Source organism: Bos javanicus, chromosome 13 (assembly GCF_032452875.1).
Source record: "Bos javanicus breed banteng chromosome 13, ARS-OSU_banteng_1.0, whole genome shotgun sequence".
Taxonomy (NCBI): Eukaryota; Metazoa; Chordata; class Mammalia; order Artiodactyla; family Bovidae; genus Bos; species Bos javanicus.
Genome location: NC_083880.1, coordinates 67,008,535 through 67,018,802, shown reverse-complemented (window position 1 = coordinate 67,018,802; position 10,268 = coordinate 67,008,535). Strand labels below are relative to the sequence as shown.

General features: G+C 45.7%; 1 non-coding gene across 1 annotated transcript; it reads right to left on the bottom strand.

The window, feature by feature from the left end:
* Positions 1–1,369: 1,369 nt before the first annotated feature.
* On the bottom strand, positions 1,370–1,476 carry LOC133259969 (U6 spliceosomal RNA). Its single transcript, XR_009740633.1, has one exon. It is a non-coding gene; the product is annotated as a U6 spliceosomal RNA (small nuclear RNA).
* Positions 1,477–10,268: the final 8,792 nt, after the last annotated feature.

The window sequence follows — 10,268 nt, the reverse complement described above, 5'->3', positions numbered from 1 at the left end:
GAGCCAGTCCTGAGTTTTGCAGAGGCTGCGTCAGAGTGAGGTCATGTTCAAGGGTCTTTAAGGAACTCAATCAATGACTCAGTCCTGCCCCTCCCATGCACCCGGCAGGTCCTGGAGCCATTAATGCTTTGGCTTGCCAAGTCAGCAAGCAGACCTGACATCCCTGCTACCAGCTGGGCTTAGCCAGGTAAGGTCTCGGGAACTAGAAGAGGGGTCTCTGTACTTCTCCAGGGCTGTCCCTCGATATTATGGAAGTTCGTCAGTGGATGGTTTTCACCACTTTCACTTACACAGCTGTTGAGGTCTTAGTTCACATTAAGAGGAGCACAAGAAAGTGAATGTACTAGTGCCTCTGAACTGTATGGTTAAGTATGGTTAGAATAGTATGTTTTATGTTATGTAACTTACATCACAATAAAGACAAAATTAGGGCTTCCCTGGTGGTCCGGTGGTTAGGAATCCTTCTTAACAATTGCAATGCAGGGGACACCGATTTGATCCCTGGTCCAGGAAGATCCCACATGCCGTGAAGCAATTAAGCCCATGCCCCACAACTACTAAGCCTATGTTCTAGAGCCTGTGCTCTGCAACAGGAGAGAACACCACAATGAGAAGCTCTCACACCACAACTGAAGAGTAGCCCCTGCTCGCCACAACTGGAGAAAGCCCTTGCGCAGCAACAAAGACCCAGTGCAGCCAAAAACACATAAATAAATAATTTTTTCATTAAAAAAAAAAAAAAGAAGAAGTATAGGGACCTGAATGAGAAAAGTGAGAATCCAGTTAGCTCTGTGTATCCCAGAGTCACATTTGGACTAATCACGTAAATTATTTTAAAAAGTTGTTTTTCCAAACTTTCCCTAGTTTTTCCAACTAACAGCAACCTTCTGCCTCACACTTTTTGCCATGGTCAGGAAACCTGGTCATGACTGGCCTCCTTCCTCCTTAGGAAGTGAGGGCTGGAGGAGGTCCCAGAATGTTTGATAGTCAGCACCAGCCATCACTTCATTTATTTTTTTAGATTAATTTTTGTTGGAGTATAGTTGATTTACAATGTTATGTTAGTTTCTGCTGTATAGCAAAGGCTCCTCCGTTCATGGGATTTTCTAGGCAAGAGTACTGGAGTGGGGTGCCATTGCCTTCTCCAATCAGCTATAGAAATACATAAATCCTCTCTTTTTAAGATTCTTTTCCCATATAGGTCATTAGAGAGTACTGAGTAGGTTCCCTGTGCCATACAGTAGGTTCCTATTAGTTATCTATTTTATATATAATCATGTATGTATGCCAATCCCAGTCTCCCAGTTTATTACCGGCCCCCCCCCCCCACCATTCTCCATTGGTAACCATAAATTTGTTTTCTACATCTAAAAATATGGAACGCTTCACAAATTTGTGCTGCATCCTTGCTCAGGAGCCATGATAATCTCCTCTATATCATTTTAATTTTAATATATGTGCTGCTGAAGCGAGCACCATCTCTTCATTTATCATACCCATTAACCAGATGGAAAAACTGAAGCTCCCAAGGGGAAGGGACATGGTTAGGGTCACACATCTGAGAAGGAACTTGTAAGAAGGGGGCTCCCATATGCACCATTGTCTTTGGAGACTATGAAGGGCAGGACCAAAGAAGAGAAATGGCGAGAGAGATGTCACAGAAGGATGGGACCTCATCCTATTGTGAACAGCTTACCTCACAGGCCATGCAAGCACACCCAATGTCCCAGTCTCAGAATCAGCTCACCTACAGAGACAAGGTGTGAGAAAATGCTTCTCCTGGCCAACTGTGGGCAACACATTTTGACCTCAATTTGTTAATCTTTAAAATAAGGTCCAGAGATCATGACAATCACTTAGTTTAAGCTCTAAAATTCCATGGTTAATGATTAGATCATTATCTTTCCCCAACTCAGCCCTAATCACACCACTCCACTGTTTAAAAGATTTCCCATGACTCCCTATGGGCTAAGCTGAGCTTGGAATTGAAGGCTGGCTGTGGTCTGGGGCCCACCATGCTTTCCAGCCTTAACATTCCCTCCAAACATCCCTAAACTCCACTCACACTATTTGACATTCCATTCCCATGAATTCTCCACAGTCTTTCTCACCCCTATGACTTTGCCCCTATATGCACCGATAGGTTCCTTTTGCAGCAAATGCTCTTCTTCATGGTATCTGCCGACAACCTTCTACTCATACTGCAAAACCCAGATTGTGTTACCTCTTTCATGAAGCCTGCCCTGACCTACCACATGGGGAGAGTCTCTCTCCCAGCTGGGTTCCCTCAGGCCCCAAGCTTTCCTCCACCGCAATCCTGAACACAGTATATGGAAAGTAATATTTACATAGTGAGTGTCTTGTAGCCTATTTCTCCCACTCACTTGAGAATTCTTTAATGGCAGGAACTGTGTCTTATTCATGATTCACCACATAGTAGGTACTCAATAAATATTCAATAAATAAATTATCCAATAGGTAATCTCTTTAAAAAAAAAAAACACCACAGCTTTATCTTGAATGCTTTATGGGTCTCAAAACAACATGAACCCTCTCTTGACCTCAGGATCCCTAATTATATAATGACAAGGCTAAACTGGTTTGTTTCTCAGGACATGACCTCTCTCTCCCCACAAGCTGTGAAGAATCAGCGTCCCCAGTGACGCTGTCCATCTCTTAAGAACTAAGGAGGAAATTGAGACAGAAGAGAGTTAAGTAATCTCCAAGTTTTTGCAGCAACCAATGTGTAGGAGCCAAATCTTTACCCCTTCCTTCATTGAGTTTCCTACAAGCCCACCATTCAGATGTAGCAAAGCCTTCTCAGGCACCCACATTGTGCCCAGGTCTCCACACCAGGGAAGAGCATGTCAGGCAGAGGGAATAGCCAGTGCAAAAACTCTTAGCTGGGAGCATGCCTGGTGAGCTAAAGGGGTGGTGGGGAGGCCAGCATGGTGAGAGCCGAGTGAGCAGGAAGGGAACAGGGTGGGGGATGGAAAGCACAGGTCCACAAACAGAGTGAGCACTGAGCGAATGATGGCCACACATATGCTGACGTATCAGTAGCAGCCATCATCAGCACATGCGGCCCTGGAAGTAAGATGGGAAGGACAAGCACAAAGAATAGAAGACAAAGGCACGGAGGTGCAAACAGGGCCCCACCACCTCCTCCCTAGCCTGGGCTTCCATCCTCTCCCACCCGGACTCTGACACCAGCCTCTTCTTTGAGCTCCCCACATGAGAACTGGCCCTTTGACAGGGGAAAGGTATTTTGCAAAAAGCATGGGTTTTAGAGCTGGGCAGACCTGGTCCTGGGCAAATGCATCAGTTTCGCCCTCCCCAGTAAAAGGCGGAGGGGAGCTGTGTGGCTCTGAAAGGCTTTAATAAAAGGTGGCTTTAATGGGAGGTGGCTGAGCTGGTGTTTGCTGCTCCCTGTGAACCTGGGAGGGAGGGCTGATGAAGGTCAAAGTCCTGCTGACCTCTGCCTCCTCAGGGCACCACAACAGATTCTCTGCCCAAACTCCAGCAATGCAGTCCCAGTGGGTCTGAGCTGCTGGTCTAGAACGATGCACCTTTTCTAGGCCTGCTGGATGGCAGCTGAGAAGGGGCGCCACGTGGAGGTGGTCCACTGTGTTCAGCTGGAGGGATGCGTCAGAAGATGGAGCTGGGATCCACAGGGAAGGGGCAGACCAAGTGTGAAGCTACCCACCAGCCCCAGGGTCCACCCCAGCTCTGGAATGTCCACCCAGTGACCGTGGGTGCTCAGTGAACCTTGTTGCCCTCTCACAACCTCACTCTTCTCATCTGGCAATTGGGGGATGGAGCCATTCATCATGCAGACAGAGAATTATGGAAGAGAAGGACAACTTAGGGTCTTTGTAGGGCCAGATGGGGCTGCAAACAAACCAATGAAGAGCAAGTACATGCAGAAGGCTCCTCCCTACAGGGCCAGCACACAGTGGATGCACAAGATGCTAGCATCCCCCTCTCACCCACACCCCAGAGCTGACCTATGGGAACAGATGGCACTTGAAGCCCCTAAAAATAACGAGTCATTAAAACAGCCAAGGCTTGTGTGGCTTCCACTGTGCCCTATGCTGTCCCATGCAATAGCGCATTTATTCTCAAGTCTGGGAGACTGGAACTCTCACTCTCTCATTATTTGGGTGAGAAAATTGAGGTGAAGTTACATGTAACATGAAGTTACATGCATGACCTGTGTGCGGGCCTGTGCTTTCCATCCACCACTTTCGTTCCCTTCCTGCTCACTCCGCTCCCACTACGCTGGCCTCCCTGCCACCCCTTTAGCTCACCAGGCATGCTCCCAGCTAACAGCATGTGGCTGTTGTACCTGGAAGGCCTCCATCTCTCTGCCTCTGGGTTTCCGGAGAGGCCTGGGTACCACCCAGGGAGGATGAGGATCTGAGAAGAAGGCGGGTTGAGGCATCAGCCTCTTCCCTCTTCTTACCTCTCCATCCCCCAGCAAGGCCAAAAGCCCAACTGCCACTTGGGAAAGGACAGGGTTAATCTAATTTGAGCCTCCAGACCGTGTTCAAGGTGATTCATTTTATTCTTAAAAAAAAAAAAAAAAAAACCGTCAACCTGTCAGGTCTTGTTTAGAAACCTGAACATTCTGAAAATATTGACAAAGAGAGGGGGCTGCACCCAGGAGAAGATTCTCAGCGAGAGGGGTGATGTTAATCCAATGTGACAGGGGTATTTTTTTTCTCAGGCCAGGAAAGCAGAGAGTGCAAATTGCTCTGCTGGGGGTCAGCCAGGCAGGGTGCAAGCTCAGGAAGCCATCTGTGGGGGGTGATGTGTGTGTGTGGGGTGTGCTGGGCTCCCCTCCCCCACCAGCTCCATTTCCCAGGAATGGTTTATCAGACAGCTCTATCTTATTAATAGTCATAGCGTGTTGAAACCAGTGAATCTGGAGCATCAGAAATTCATTGTTGGTCCAATCTTGTCATTTCTCCAGTGGACAAACTGAGGTCGGAGTAAAGGGGTGAAGCATTTATTCTACCGACTGTCAGCCAATCAATATGAGTTAGAACCCTCATTATGAAGCTGTTCTCCCACCAAGGTGACCAGGGATTTAGAAAGGCAGCTATGACTCCCTTTAGGACTTTGATTTGGATTCAAATCCTTGCTCTGTGGTTCAACGCAGGTTATTTAGGCTCTCTGAGCCTCGATTTCCCCAGTAAAATGAGGACAATAATCCCTAAATCCCTTAGAGTCGTTTGGAGAATTTAATAAGATAAATGTCCGTTTCAGTCTTTGGTTATATGAATAGACACAGACTCAGGGGAGCTTAACAGTTTACAAAAAAAAAAAAATCAATTGGAAGGACATGGGGATGGCTTACAGGTATTTACACAAAAGAAGTGAAAATATATGTCCACACAAAGAACTGTAGCTCTGTATTTATAGCAGCTCTATCCATAATCACCCAGAGCAACTCAAATGTCCTTCAACTGGTTAACGCAGAAATAAACTGTGATGTGTTCATTCAATGGAATACTTACTACTCAGCAACACAAAGGGAGGAACTGCGGGCACTTGCAACAATTGGATGAATCTCAAATGCACTGTGTTAAATGAGAGAAACCAGACTCAAAAGGGTATCTATTGTCTGATTTCACTTACATGACATCCAGAAAAGACAAAAAATAGGAACAGTAATCAGTTAGCGGCTGCCAGGCACAGAGGAAGTGGGGAGAGAATTGCCAGGAAAAGGGCAGGAGGGAAATTTGGAGGCTGTTGGAGACGCTCTAAGTCACAATTGTGATGTAGTAACAGGACAGTACATGATTGTCAGCTCATTGAACTGTGTACGCAAAAAGGCGAAATGGAATGCGCGTATAAATTGCAACTCAATAAATCTGACTTTTAAAAGTCAAACAAAAGCTAAAAAGCCAAGCTTCAGAAAATACAAAACATGAAGTAGTTTTAGGAACGAACCAGCGAATTTTACCATCATTTAGAACTTGTATCAGAGTTGGAAGATGCCAAGTCCCAGAAGAGCTTCTGATTGGCTGAGTTTGGGTCCCAGGCCTGCACTTAACTAGAGTTGGGCCGGGCCATTTGATTGACAGCCCCATCAAGCCCACAGAAAAGGGCAGTTTTCCCAGAAGCAAACAAGCTGTATCTACCAAGAGGGCTCCAACTGCAGAGGCCTATAGCCTAGGGGTTTATTATCCTAGACACTGAGCTCTGTCTTTGTAGGAACGTGGCCAAAGCTTCCATCTTCTGTGACGATGGGACGTGGTGCTGGCAGACTACCCTCAGATATGAAAGTTGGGTTTCAGACTGACTGGGTCAAGCTGAGGGCTGCTTCAGACCTACAAGCACTGGGTTCAGACAACCACTTGAGTGGCTCATCAAGCAGGCGGGAGAAACAAGTGGTTTGTTAAAGCCACACAAGTGTTCAATAAAGCCGGACAAGCTCAGCCTCTGCCCTAGAGAGTCATTTATTTCCATGAAAGAAAGTGTGTTTGACCAAATCGGGTGTGTCAGGCAGACACAACCAATGACTCAGTCTAAATAGGGGAGAAGCAGGGTAATGCTACAGAATGCAGTGGTTCATCTCCCAGGCCTCTGCAGCCGCAAATGGCCATGGTGGCTTAGCCAGGCTCCCACACCAAGGCTGAACTCCCCTGGCATGAAGTTCCAGCCATATGGATTCCAAGTATGCACTCTGGAGCACTTGCTCTGCCCCTTCTGAGCTAGGTGGCCTTGGGCAAGTCACTTTACCTCTCTGACCCTCCTTTTAACACAGGAAAGGATTTTTCAAGCACTTTCTTAGATTTCACTGGGATTATGTGCTCCAGAAACATTTAAAGACATAAACAGGATTGGGAAGTAAACAGAAACTCAGTGTACCCTTTTCAAAATTCCAAATTTCAGATGTGGGAACGTTTGCGTATTTCGTCTTTACTCATGTGCTGTGGTCATGGGTTTGGTTTTGTAAGATTGTGCCAATATTGACAAAAGTTGTTGTTGTTTTTTTTTAATGGACTGATTGTGGATTATTTTTTTGGCAAATTTCTTTTCTTTTTTCCCCCTCAGTCTGTATTTCTTTCTACCTATTAGAATTTCTTTTGGAGTATTTCCATTTTTATAAAAACTCAATTCTAAATGTAAACAGGTTATTCTTTTCCTCTTGAAAAGTTAAGCTTTAATTACCAAAGTGATACATAAAAATACTTCTCCACTTAAAAATTTTATCACCTTCCAGGGGATACTGAAATCACCTTTAATCACCACTTGCTGTTTAGTCACTAAGTCGTATTTGATTCTTTTGCGAATCAATTAGATTCACCAGGCTCTTCTTTCTGCACATGGGATTTTCCAGGCGAGAATACCAGAGCGGATTGCCATTTCCTTATCCAGGAGATCTTCCTGACTCAGGGATCAAACCCTCATCTCCTGCACTGCAGGCAGATTCTTTGCCACTGAGCCACCTGGGAAGCCTTTAATCACCACTACCGCCCCCTAATTATGGTCCTAATACTTCTCCCATCACCGTCAGCAATTTGGAGAGAAATTTTCCAAACCTTCTTCTGTGTACTTCTGTTTACATATTTTACATATGTTTACTTATTATTTTCATAGGAAATGAATAGTCTTGTGGAATCACATCCTAGTTAATGTCCTGCAATTTGCTTTCTTTGCTCAACGATGTGACTTGGAATTACTTTCATGTCCATACACAGAGGACTACCTCTTCTGGTTTTTAATTGTTGTGTAATATTCCTCAGTTCAGTTCAGTCACTCAGTCATGTCCGACTCTTTGAGACCCCATGAATTGCAGCATGCCAGGCCTCCCTGTCCATCACCACCTCCCAGAGTTCACTGAGACTCACGTCCATCGAGTCAGTGATGCCATCCAGCCATCTCATCCTCTGTCGTCCCCTTCTCCTCCTGCCCCCAATCCCTCCCAGCATCAGGGTCTTTTCCAGTGAGTCAACTCTTCACACGAGGTGGCCAAAGTACTGGAGTTTCACCTTTAGCATCATTCCTTCCAAAGAAATCCCAGGGCTGATCTCCTTTAGAATGGACTGGTTGGATCTCCTTGCAGTCCAAGGGACTCTCAAGAGTCTTCTCCAACACCATAGTTCAAAAGCATCAATTCTTTGGTGCTCAGCTTTCTTCACAGTCCAACTCTCACATCCATACATGACCACTGGAAAAACCATAGCCTTGACTAGACGGACCTTCCTAAGCATGGCTTGTTTATCCATCCCCTTTTGCTGGGCACGGGTTGTGGCCAGTTTCACCATAACGAATAATGCTATGAAGACCCTCCCTGTACAGGCCCTTTGGGCACAAGTGCAAGTATTTCTGTTAGGTTTAATTCGAAAATGGGACAATATTTGCAAAGGCTTCCAGAGTTTTATTCTTACTTTATGTTTTTTTTAAATCCACTGCCATTTTATTTATTTATTTGGCTGCACTGGATCATAATTGCAGCATGTGAGATCTAGTTCCCCAACCAGGGATCAAACCCGGGGCCCCCCCGCATTGGGAATGTGGAGTCTTAGCCACTAGACCACCAGGGAAGTCACTCTACTGCCATATTAAAAAGCCATGTTGTTGGGACATAATTTACTCCCCAGAAAATTCTTCCATTTATAATGTTCAATTCAATGGTTTCTAGTATAGTCACATATTTGTGCAACAATCACCACAATCTAATTCTAGAACATTTCCTTCACTCCCCCCCCAAAGAAACCCTGTACCCATTATTATCCACTCTTCCATTCCCCACTCCTCCCTTCAGTCCCTGACAACTACGCTCCCACTTTCCCTTTCTATGGACTTGTCTGTCCTGTCCATCTCCTATAAATGGAATCATACTCTATGTAGACATCTGTGATTGACTTCTTTTCCCTGAGTGTGATGGTTTGGAAGTTCACCCATGTTGTAGACACATCACTACTTCATTTTCTTAATTGTCAAATAATCAGTCATCCATTTCTGAGTGTTTATTCTCTACCAGACATGGTATTAGTCCTCACAGAAAGCCTGAGAAGAAGTAAGCATGATTATTATCATACCCATTTTTACAGATGAGGAAACTAGGGCTTGGAAGTGCTATGACTTAGCCAAGATCACAGAGGAAAGTATTGGTTTGCCCAAAAATTTCTTTGAGTTTTCCTATAACATCTTATAGAAAACCTGAACGATTTTTTTTTTTTTTTTTGCCAACCCAATAACTGGCAGAGCTGGCTGTGAACCCAGGTCTGTGGAGCTCCCACATACATCTGTGTCCTTCTAGCTGAACGTCAGTGCTGTGAAAAGAAGCAGGGAGGGAGTGAAAAGTGTCTCAAGGGCTCCACGGGCAGATCATAAAGTCCCTTTTACTCATAGGCTGCCTGCCTCTGGGTCACTGTCATGACCAATGTTGACGGACCCATGAGGCTGGACTATTAACCCAGTTCCAAATGCCCCCAGACCCTACCAACATCAGAGCTCTCTCGTCTACTTGTGCAGCTTTTCTGACGTCTCCCTCTCTCTCAGCACTTCCCACCTCTAGTGTTTCTTCTCCCCAGTCCTAATGTCTCGGTGTCTAACCTTTAGGGGCTGTTGCACATAAGGGTGTTACATCTTTGTTAGGACTGTATGTCAACTAAGTGATCACTGGTTGTGAGTAAGGGTCTGAGGTGGATTTTCCCACGAGTAAAGCAAGTCTTGCTGCCTGAAATGAACAGGGCTCGACTCTCCAAAAATCCTAAAACCCTCCATTCCCTGGGGTGTCTGGAGAGTTAAGAACTGCAACCACACAATGGTGACAATAATAGGATCGGCTTACTCTCCTTGGGAGGGGCTGTCACTACTTTGGGCCTTCTCCTCGGAGTCCAGCGGGCTGTGGCGGGGGAGGGGAGGGGTTGTCCCATTTTATAGGAGATTAAGACTTGAGGTCGCACAGCCAATAAAGGAGGGAGAGAGGGCTGGAGCCTGGCACTCTTGGACCCTGTGTCAGCCCCTGCCACACCAACTCACCCTGATTCCATCACGCAAGTCTCAAGTTTCACCCCATTCTCGGTTTCAACTGACGTCCAATTGCCAAGTTAAATAAAAGCAACTTTCTGCCTTTCCAAAATTGAAAGGAGAGGTACAGGCCAAGACTTATTGTTCTATAGGGTTTGGAGGCCCTACCTTGACTCTGCCCTAACTTGCTGTGTGATCTTCAGAAAGTTATCTGCACTCTCTGAGGCTCAGCAGTGGGTCTGTCTGCTCCTAGGATCGTAGGAGATATGATTGGAGAG